Raw genomic sequence first — 11,705 nt, 5'->3', positions numbered from 1 at the left:
AGAAGATCTGAAACTACTCAACACACAAATCACGGCATCGAATGGAAATAAAGGGTAATCAAAATAATTATTTTTAAGCATAGGAAACATTTTTTTCACATACATCACATAATAAGGAAGGGAAAGTAAAACCATACAATTAATATGAATAAGTGGGTGAAGGATTGAATAAATCACTCAGATTAAGCACAAGATATATCATAAAATATGGGTTTATCAATGACAGAAGGAAAAGCTGAGAGACATTCCCCACAGGTTGTATTAACACTTAATCCTTGTTGCTTTGAAGTATTTTAATTTGGAAAGTCCTACATGTCTTGTTGAAGTGTTCAATTAAGTGCAAGTGGAAATATTTGCTAAGAATGCTAGCCTGCATATTGTGTTTGTCATCCATCATTAGCTTGAATTTTGTTTTGTTCCCTTCTGCAATAAATAAAAGAGAAATGTTTGATTTAGAAAAGTGAATGTTCAAAGTTGTAGAAGTTAGAATGAAATTCAGTGGTGGTATTTGTTTGATTTAATGATTAGCTCAAATAACAAAAGCTTCATAATAACATGTTCTTTGAAGTATGAATTATTTTCCTACTATAAAGTCTTTTATTAATGAAATCCCTTTGAGAATGAAGCAAAATAAGACAGAAAAAGAAAAAAAAAAGAAAATCCAAGAATTGGCAAAGAAACAAACAATAAGGCTAGACACCAATAGCTTAGACCCTAGGACATATGTCTGTGGTGTTTTCGTACTGGGATATGCTTGGACAAGTAGGTTCTAAGGAGTATTTTGAAACTTGGCCACTTAGATCAACTGATCTGGGATTGCCAACTGAAAGTCCACCATCAAGAGCTACCTAGTTACAAAACATTTAGTAATCCAAAGAGATGCTGGGCATCAATGTTCCTAGGAAGAAATTGTGAGCCATGTGTCTGTGGTGAAGAAATGTTAAGCAAAGTTGAGCCAAAAGGCTGCTGTAACATTTGCCACCAAGCTTTCATTAATAAATAAGCTTTCTAAGCAAAAGAAAGAAAGAAAAAGCTAGCAAGGGATCAAGAAAAAGCAAGGCATTATAGCAGCAACTCTAATGAACCTTTAAGGAAACATTTCTTATCTGCCAGCAAGTAATAAATGAGCTACCATTGTCTGCATAAAACCTCCATGAACCAAGTTCAATTATCTGCTAAATAAGGACATGTATACTTCTCTGTTTCATTTCATTTTCTCTTATGTTTAGTGCTTGCTTGGGGACAAGCAAGGTTTAAGTTTGGTGTTGTGATGACAAGTCATCTTATGCTAGCTTTTCAAGCATTTTTCACTTGTTTCATTAGGTTTTATGCACTTTCTTGCATTGTAAGTGAGTAATTTAGAGTGGTTTTGCATGATTTTGTTAAATCAATCAACCATCATTTATTTGACACAAAATCATAAGGTTTAAGCTAGAATTAGTTGGTTTTTCAATGATTTAGAAACCTTGTGAATTTGGAGATGCTTTGATTGGTTGTTTTGATTACTTGTAGGTGAAGAAATGGTGAAAAAAAAAATTTTTAGCACACTTGAAGTTAGAGCAGGCTTTGGACCTTAGGCCACGCTTTGAAAAGCGTGACCCATGACCATGAAGCATCTAAGTACTAATGCCATCATAAACTATGCATATGAGTGAGCTTCACGTTAATTGGCATTACAAAGCCAATTAATGCATGCATGAAGCATTAAATCATTAATGCCAAAAGAATGAAATGGATTATTAAAGCATGCATTTCACTATGCATTTCATCATGCTTCAACGTTAATACAATTGGCATTGTTAATTGAAAATGAATGCATTGGCATTATTTAATAAAACCATGGAAGCATGCATGTATTATTATTATTATTGCCAAGGTATTAATGAAAGCATGCATGGAACTTAATTACTAATGCCAATTAAAGAATGAATGAAATGATGGAACGTTGCACGCTCACTAATAAGCATGCATACATTTGCATTATTAAATTGGCATTAGTAATGAATGAACGGCATTAATAATTAAGAGCAAGAGCCAAGCGTTCATTAATCAAGGCACTACGTTTGAAGATTTAACCGAGCGCTACAAGGAAGCTTGATTCAAAGGAGTGCTCAGTTAACTTGTTTTACCTTTATCGTGCTCCCCCTTGAAAGAAATCAAAGCACAATCAAGCAAAATTAGGGGTGTAATCGGTTCGGTTTGGTTCGGTTTTGGACCGAAAACCAACCGAACTGACCTGATCGGTTGAACGTTAATATCAACCATTCGGTTGGTTGCTTTCTGGACAACCGAACCGAACCGAACCAACAGCGGTTTGGTTCGGTCGGTTTTTTCGGTTTTTTTATACCTAATAAACAGAATTTAAAATATCATAAAATAAAGTTTAAAACCTTCAATAAACCAGAATTACAAGAGTATATTACATTTAAATCCAGTACAAATTCAACTTAATTAAATATAAAACAAAGGCAATTAAAAATGTCTAGCAAAACAACAAAAATAAACACACTTTAAACCACAACAGTCACTTTAAAACAAATAAAAACCAAACAGCCAATTAACCACCATGCTTAATCTGAATCCACACCAGACTCATCCTCATCTTCTCCGGTTGGTGCAATTTCTACAAAAATAAAACAAGAAAATCAATATAGATTATAAATATAATATAGATTATAGATTATAAACATAAACCATGAAAGGAATTACAAATTTCTTTTTTGCATACCTAATTCAAGTTTCTCAAACTCTTCAATAAGCTCCTCAAAATCAGTTGTCATTGGAGAAGCACGAAGCCAATTTTGTGTGCATATCAATGCCTCAACTGTCTTTGGAGTTAAAGAACTCCTATAGTTGTTAAGCACTCTTCCACCAGTGCTAAAAGCTGATTCTGAAGCAACAGTTGAGACCGGCATTGCTAGGACATCTCTAGCTATTTGGGATAAGATAGGATACTTGCTAGAATTTACCTTCCACCAATTCAATATGTCAAAAGTATTTTGATCACCAGGCTTCTCTAAACCATCCATCAAATACAAATCCACCTCATTCTTGTTGATGATCTCATGAAAATGCACCTCCTTAAAAAAATCACCAGCCATGTCGCCATCAGGTACTCCCACATCTGATGCACCATCCATTGTTGTTGAAGTAAAAGATCTTCCCCCATTATTTGCATTCATATAGCATTCAAACATCTTGGAGAAGGTTTCTTTCACTTTTGCACCCAAAAAATCAGCATCATCCTTATCATATAGCTTTTCAAAGCTAAAGTTGACAAACTTCAACTTGTATCTAGGATCAAGAATCACAGCAACAAAAATCATCATGTTGATATTTTTAATGTTACCCCAGTACTTGTCATACTTAAGCTTCATCCTCTCAGCCATACTCCCAAGTAATGGATCTCGACTACCACAAGAAGCTTTGAACACACGCAAAATCTTACAAAACTCATGAAAATATTGAGAAGAAGTCACAAGCAAACTACCAGACACACTCTTTGTAACATCATGAAAAATTTTCAGGAATTCCATAGTGTTTTGCATTATCCCAATCAATATTCCTCGGAATACCACCTTGCATTAGAGCATATTCTGTATCTCTCTCCCCTAGCCTCTTGAACGCCTTTTGAAACTTCAAACCACTTTCAAGCATGGTGTATGTAGAGTTCCATCTAGTGGGAACATCGAGTTGGACAGTACACTTGTCTTGTATCCTAGCTTCCTTAATGAAATTTTTGAACCTATTCATACGACTAGGGGAAGCACGCACATATCTAATAGCATTTGTTATCTTGCTAATAGATTCATGCATCTCTTTCAATCCATCATTAACAACAAGATTAAGAATATGTGCACAACACCTAACATGCAAATGCTCTCCTTTCAAAGGATGTAAATTCCAATTCTCCATTCTAGTTCTTAGGTAAGATATTGCAGTGTCATTAGAACTAGCGTTATCAACAGTAATTGTGAACACTCTAGATATCCCCCACCCCAAAAGACATCTCTCAATCTTTCTACCAATTGTTTCTCCCTTGTGGTTTTTAATAAGACAAAAATTAATAATCCTCTTTTGCAATTTCCAATCATGATCAATGTAATGAGCAGTGAGACACATATAATTCAGATTTTGCACAGAAGTCCAACAATCAGTAGTTAAACAAACAGATTGATTCGGTTGCTTGAACACAGTTTTCAACCTATTCTTCTCACTAATATAGAGATTCCAACAGTCCTTAGCAACAGTAATCCTTCCCGGAAGTGGAAATCTAGGCTGCACAATACTCATATAGAATCTAAATCCCTCCCCCTCAACAAACTTGAATGGTAGCTCATCAACAATTATCATCCTAGCAAGGGCTTTTCTACACATTTCAGCATCAAAAGTAACTGCAGTAAATACCCCTTCACCCTCTTTTTTTTGTTGGAAGGTAAGGATTGTTTGACTAGGGTCACCCGACTCCCTAGGAAATTTTTTACATTGGTTCAACAAATGATAACGCATATTAGTTGTACCATTTCTATGAGAGTCACATGCATATGATGCACCACACCAATTACATTTAGCCCTAGGATGTGATGGCTTGGACTTAGGATCCCTTGTAAAGTGTTCCCAAGTCCAAGATCTAGGTCTAGAAGGTTTTCTGTTACCTTCATTAGCTTCATCCTTGCTATCCTCTTCATCAGTTTCCACAGTACTTGGAGATGGATTTGTTGGAGTTGCTTCCAGAGTTGCACCCACATTAGTTGAATGAACCTTCCTCTTCTTTGATCTAGGATGGGGCGGGGGTTTGGTAAGCACGCCGCTGTCCGTTGAAGAACGTACCGCGGACTCAACAATTTCACCCCCAACTTCAGGCGTCCGCTCACTGGACACCTCATTGCTTGTTGGCTGCATATATATATAAACAGAACAATGAAAAATTAAGGTTTTTAATTCATGAACAGCACCAAAAGTATTGTTTCCAGCAACAAAACAAGCATCATTAATAGCTCTAACAGTCCACCAAAATAAGCATAATTAACAGCTCAAACAGTCCACCAAACTACACATTCAAGATGCATTATACTCAACATAACAAAGGAAGAATTTCACATATAAGTATAACCATCATTTATTATTTATTTTTCTATTTATTTCATAAGAAATATAATGAATTAATAGTAGCTCTCCTAGTAGGCTGCATCAGCATCATCGTAATTATTATTCAAACGCGTCCTAGAAGAACCCAAATTTTTCTGACATGGATCATAGGTGGAAGCACATACATAAAGTAGTTTAGTTAGCTGTATGAGGAGGCAATTTGTCAAGCCATTATTTAATGTTACACTTACACTTAAACATAAGTGGGATGATGACAAAGCAAGGGTTTATGTATGTCATGCCATTAATTTTAAGCAAATGGATCATTTTAATTTAGCTAAACTACAGCTTGTGGTCTCAAATGGAACATAATAATGGAAACGTTCAAAATTAATTGGGGCATGTGCTATGTAGACAAGCCAGGAAATTCTAGATTAGTACTGCTTCAGGACACTACTGCATTCCTCAGATACCAAAAGTCCAAGATTAAGGTTAATCATAACATGTACTAGATTCTCTTGATTAATTAATCATAAATTGTTACAAGTTACAATTTTTTTCTATCAATTGGAAGTGTAATAAATAAATCTTTTTTTTTCTTATAGTTTATGAAATATATATTTAGAATCAATTATAGGCTTCAATAATAAAATTAAAGAAACATGTACCTTGACATCAAATACATCATCACATTTGGAGTCAAACATGATCTTAGTTAACGGCATTGAATGGCACAGGGGAATTAAAGAATCAATTTCCTTTTTCTTGAAGTAACCTTGCTTCAGGTTATTATTGACACTAATTAGAATAAGGTCTCCTATGCACCCAAAAACCAAAAAGAAATACTATCATGTGCCAAAGAACATAAGATTCTATGTAGTTTGTCCCAAACAAGATATATAATAGACCTTCTATCAAAATTGGGAATGAGTGAAGCTAGTCCAATGCCTATTTCAATGATTTCATCCCTAAAATTACTATCAAGTATCAACTGCCACTTTTAGCCAGTTCATGCACTCACCACTAAAGCTGAATTCTAAAGCTTGACATCTGGTGAAGCAGCGATCACATGGGTTTAGAATCTACTTCAAAAATTAAACATCAAACTTCATATTACCTCACAAGCAATGTATTCAATGAATGTCTCTATTTTTCATCCAGGAAAAAAATTAAAATAAAAAAATAAAGCGATGCATTATCCTGTGAGTTCTTGATGCAGCCAATACAAACAGAATTTCTAGCTACAGAATTTCTAAAAAACATAACCACAAAAGCACAAACAGAATTTCTAAAAATCATAACCACAAACAGAATTTGTAAAAATAATTGTTCAGGTTAAATCAAGCATAGTATCACTAAACAGAATCTCTAAAAATAATTGTTCAGAATTTCTAACCTCCGAAGAAGACATTGTGGAGTTGCTTTCTGCAGGAGATGGCTTGGTGACAGGAGTGCTGCTCGGCGGTCGAGTTGGACTGCGACGGCCACTGGAGTCTTGCTTGGCGACTGGACTGCTGCTCGGCGGTCGAGTTGGACTGCGACGGCCACTGGAGTCTTGCTTGGCGACTGGACTGCTGCTTGGCGCTCGAGTTGGACTGCGACGGCCACTGGAGTCTTGCTTGGCGACTGGACTGCTACTCGGTGACAGGACTGCTTCTCGGTGAATGGATTGCTCCTCGGCGACGGCGACCCAGCGAGGCAGCGACGGCGATGACTGAAGAGAAGAAGAGAGGAAGAGAAGCTAGGGTTCTCCTTCAGGGTCTCCTTCTCTCGAGCATGGTGGAATCGAAGGTGGAAGTGTGGAACCGTGGTCGTGGAAGAGAAGAACAGAGGAAGAAAGCTAGGGCTCCGGATTCGCCGTTCGCGTAAAAGAGAGGAAGAAGGCTAGGGCTGTGTGTGAAGTTGCCCTTTTATACCTAGGTTAAAGGGCAACTTAGTAAAAACACACCATTGAACCCTCATTATTCGGTTCGGTTCGGTTCGGTTCGGTTTCTGCCGAGTCAACCGAAAACCGAACCGAACCGATCGGTTTATTTCGAAAAAAACCAAAAAAACCGATTTTTTCAGTTTTCTAATCGGTTGTTGTAAAATTCGGTTCGGTTCTGCGGTAATTTTCGGTCCGGTTCGGTAATTTACACCCCTAAGCAAAATGGGGGAGCCAAGGATCGAACCTTGCACATGAGCCATGAGGGGCGCTACTCTTCACCAAAGGAAATTGGCAAAAGAGCAACCACCAGGATTCGAACAAGGGAGCCCTCACTTGTAAGGAAGGAGCGCTACTCTTAGCTAAGAAAAATTGGCACCTAAATTGCTTCAGCAAGGATTCGAACTTGAAGCTTCCACTCAAAGCATGAGGCGCTACACCAAAGCAAGGGGCGCTCAGTTAAAACTTCTTCACTGAGCGCTACCTTGTGCAACAAAGAAATTGGTTGGATTGCTTCCACCAAGGTTCGAAGAGAAGACTCCCTCCAATACTAGCACAGGGCGCTCAGTTAAGTGCTTTTCACTTAACACTATGGAGACACACCTGGAGCAAGGCTTTGACGTAACAATTGGGCCAAGGACAACAAGCATGAGCGCTAGTTCAACAACAAGGCTGCCAAGGAAGCTTGTCACGCAACACATGGGACGCTCAGTTACCTTAAAGTAACTGAACGCTACCCTGGAGCCAGCACCATGACCAATTTCACAAATTTGGAGCGCTCAGTTAACTTAGTTAACTGAACGCTCCCCTGGAGGTGCACCATGGGCCAATTTCACTTCAATTGATATTTTTGATTCAATTCTTCACCAAATGAGAAGCCCACTCCAAATTCTAAAATCAAAAATAGAAAGTGTATAAATAGGATTTAGTTTGATTTAGAGAGGAGGTTTTTTTTTAACCTTTTTGTTTACCCTTACTTTCACTTTTGAATTTTCATTGAATTTGAGCTTTGAATTAGGAATTGGGATTGAGAGCTGAGTTCTCTCCTCCTAGTTCTCACTTTTGATTTTCTTGCTTTCTGTTTTTGAATTGTGGATAGAGATTGAAGGAATTCTATTTCAATCCTTGATCTACAATTCATCTTTGTTCTCTTCTGCATAATTCTAAGGAATTGTGACTTGGATTTAGCTTTCTGATTTTGATTTTCATTTCTGTTACATTTGCTATCTTCTTTTGGAATTTGAATTGAGATTGAAGAGCTTCATTGATTCTAAGTTTGAGAATCATCTTTCACCTCTCTTCTCAATTGTTCCAAGAAGTGGATCTGAGTTTTCTTTACTATTTTTATTTTCTTTCCTTCTACAAATTGTTCTCTGTTGGATCAAGAAAGGAATTGAGATCTAGACTTGTTTTCTAGTCTCATTGAGCCTCTGAGCTCTTGAATTTCTTTCCTAGATCTTGCAATTGAGTTGAATTTACTTTCTGTTTAGATCTATTGCACTTAATTCATCTTCTTTACTTTCTGTTATTAAATTCTAAATTCCAGCATCCCACACCCCATTATTATTCAAGCAATTTATATTTCTTGCAATCTAAGCTTCAGCTATTTACATTTCTTGCAATTTAAGTTTCAGTCATTTAGTTTCTTGCACTTTAAGTTTCTGTAATTTTACTTTCTGCACTTTAAATTCCTTGTCATTTACATTCTGTTGGTTACAATTCACTCAAATCATCACTTATTTGCTTAACTAAATCAACCACCTAACTAAAATTGCTCAATCCTTCAATTCCTGTGGGATCGACCTCACTCATGTGAGTAATTACTACTTGAGGCGACCCAGTACACTTGCCGGTGAGTTTAGGTGTTGAAATTTCGGTTTCAACCCATCAAGGGCATTTGCTCAAGAGCCTCTGCAAAAGGAATGTAGATCTGTAGCTTCTTGAAGACATCTAAAAATTTAGAGAACTGCTTTTCTTTGGAAGCCTTCTGAAGTCTCTGAGGATATGGCATTTTTGGCTTGTATTCAGGAACCTTTGGCAATGTAGGATACGTGTCAAGAGAGTCAGGGAATAGGTTGTCTGCACGCTTTGGAGGGGCATGCTCCACTTCTTCCTTCTTCTCCTCTGGAGCTTTGTTTTCAACTAGCTCTTCATTGGTCCTTGTCTCAGAGCCAGCTGATTTACCATTTCTCAATTGAATAACCTTGCAATCTTCTCTTGGTTCACCACTGTATCACCTGGTAATGTACTTGCAGACCTTTCAGGTATTTGCTTGCTCAGTTGGCCCATTTGCACCTCTAAGTTTCTAATGGAGGCTCTGGTTTCCTGCATGAAACTCCTCATCATCTCCCAATTAGAATCTTCTTGGGATTTAGAGTTTGCCTGCTGAGGTGGTTGTTGTTGCTGAGACTGAAATTGGCAGTTATTGTGATTGTTCTGTTGGAAACTGGCCTGAGAATTATTGTTGAAATTCTAAGGTCTCTGAGGTTGGTCCCTCCTCCCAAAATTTGGATGATTTCTCTATCCCTGATTGTATGTTTAGAATATGGATCATTGTTGGGATTTCTAGGACCACTCCCCATGTAATTGGCCTGTTCAGAAGAGCATTGAGCATAGTCATAATTATCATTTTGCACAAAATTACCTGTAATGTCATAAGAGACCTTTTGAGGTGAGTTTTGGGTGTTGATAGCTGAGACTTGCATGCCACCCATCTGTTGAGTAAGTAGACTTATTTGCTGAGACATAAGCTTATTCTGAGCAAGAAGAGCATTAAGAGCTTCTACTTCCATAACACCCTTCTTCTGAGGAGCCTCAGAGTTCACAGGATTTCTGTTAGATGAGTATAAATATTGATTGCTAGCAACCAATTCAATCAGCTCAATAGTCTCCTCCAGTGTCTTCTTCTTGTGCAATGAACCTCCTGCAGAATTATCTAAGCACATCTTGGATATTTCACCCAAGCCTTCATAAAAGATGTCTAGTTGGATCCATTTAGAGAACATGTCCGGAGGGCATTGCCTAATCAGTAGCTTGTACCTTTCCCAAGCTTCATAAAGAGTTTCACCATCCCTCTTCCTGAAGGTCTGAACCTCCACCCTAAGCTTAGTCAGCTTCTTTGGTGGGAAAAACTTAGTAAGAAACTCCGTAACAACCTTGTCCCAAGTATTCAAACTCTCCTTGGGTTGTGAATCTAGCCATAGCTTTGCTCCATCCCTCAGAGAAAATGGGAAGAGCATGAGTTTGTACACCTCTGGGTTCACTATATTTGTCTTCATAGTATCACAAATCTGCAGAAAATTAGAAATAAATTGATTTGGGTCTTCGTGGGGATGACCATGATACTGGCAATTTTGTTGTACCAGGGTGACCAATTGTGGCTTCAACTCAAAGTTGTTTGCAGCTATAGGAGGCACCACAATGCTTTTTCCATAAAGATCTGTAGTAGGAGCAGAGTAAGAGCCAAGCACTCTCCTTTGTTCTTCATTCTCATTCGGATTTGCCACATTGGCATTTACAGCATTATTGTAATCCATAGTGGATTCTGCAGCCTTGCAGAGTCTTACTTGTTGCAAACACCGCTTGAGAGTCCTTTCAGGTTCAGGATCAACGTCTAAGAGAGGTTCCTTGCCTCTGTTCCTGCGCATACACAGACAAAAAACAAGAAAAGATGGGATTCTCTACGTTAAAGTGCAGAGAAGTCCCTGTAAGGTAACCTGTGTAAAATAATAAAATAAAAATACTAAATAAAATAAATAAATAAATTTCAAAAATTTTAAATGAAACTAGACAAAAAATTTGAAAATTAAAAGGGAAAATAAGCACGGAAGTTAAAATAAAATTAACTAGGTGACACCAAACTTAATTTCAGAAATTAAGGAAAAACATTAGAGCTATTTATTTATAAAAAATTTTTTTGAAAATACTAAACAAAAAATAAAAAAAATTAAAACTAAAACGCCTAATCTAAGCAATCAAACAACTGATAGTTGTTAACCACTATCAATCCCCGGCAACGGCGCCAAAATTTTGGTGCAGAATTTACAACCACAACTAACCGGCAAGTGCACCGGGTCGTACCAAGTAATACCTCAGGTGAGTGAGGGTCGATCCCACGAGGATTGATGGATTAAACAGCAATGGTTGATTAATTTACTTAGTTAGGCAAATAGAAAATAGTGTTCGAGAGTTCAAAGACATTAAACAATATAACGAATATTAAAAGAGCAAGTAAATAAGTTGGGAATAAAATATGGGGAAGGCGGTTAAGCCTTCAGAGTTATCTATTTTCCGGATTGATTTTTCTTATTAATTTATTTTAATCATGCAAGATTTAATTCATGGCAAACTATATGTGACTAGACCCTAATTTCTTAGACCTTCCTAGTCTCCTCTAAAATTTATCAACTGCCAATTCCTTGGTTAATTAATTTCAATTAGAGGGTGAAGCTAAATTCTAGTTTATATGCCACAAAAATCCTAATTACCCAAATATAAAAGGATTATATGTCACATATCCCGTTAAATCCAAATAATTAAAATTTAGGAGAATTCATTTTCAAGATGTTGTTCAAGTAAAGAGCTTTTCCAAGTTATACAAGAATTCAATTAGAACATGGGTCATACTTCCGTTCCACCTAAGTTCATAAAATAAAGAACGAAAATAATTCTTGAAATATAAATCAAAACATGA

General features: G+C 37.0%; 1 pseudogene; it reads right to left on the bottom strand.

The window, feature by feature from the left end:
• Positions 1–2,557: 2,557 nt before the first annotated feature.
• Positions 2,558–4,748, bottom strand: LOC148571639 (zinc finger BED domain-containing protein RICESLEEPER 2-like; annotated as a pseudogene).
• Positions 4,749–11,705: the final 6,957 nt, after the last annotated feature.

This window comes from Arachis ipaensis, chromosome B3 (genome assembly GCF_059453495.1).
Source record: "Arachis ipaensis isolate K30076 ecotype BB chromosome B3, ASM5945349v1, whole genome shotgun sequence".
Taxonomy (NCBI): Eukaryota; Viridiplantae; Streptophyta; class Magnoliopsida; order Fabales; family Fabaceae; genus Arachis; species Arachis ipaensis.
Note: the sequence above shows the minus strand (reverse complement) of the source record. Positions and strands in the feature narration are given on the sequence as shown.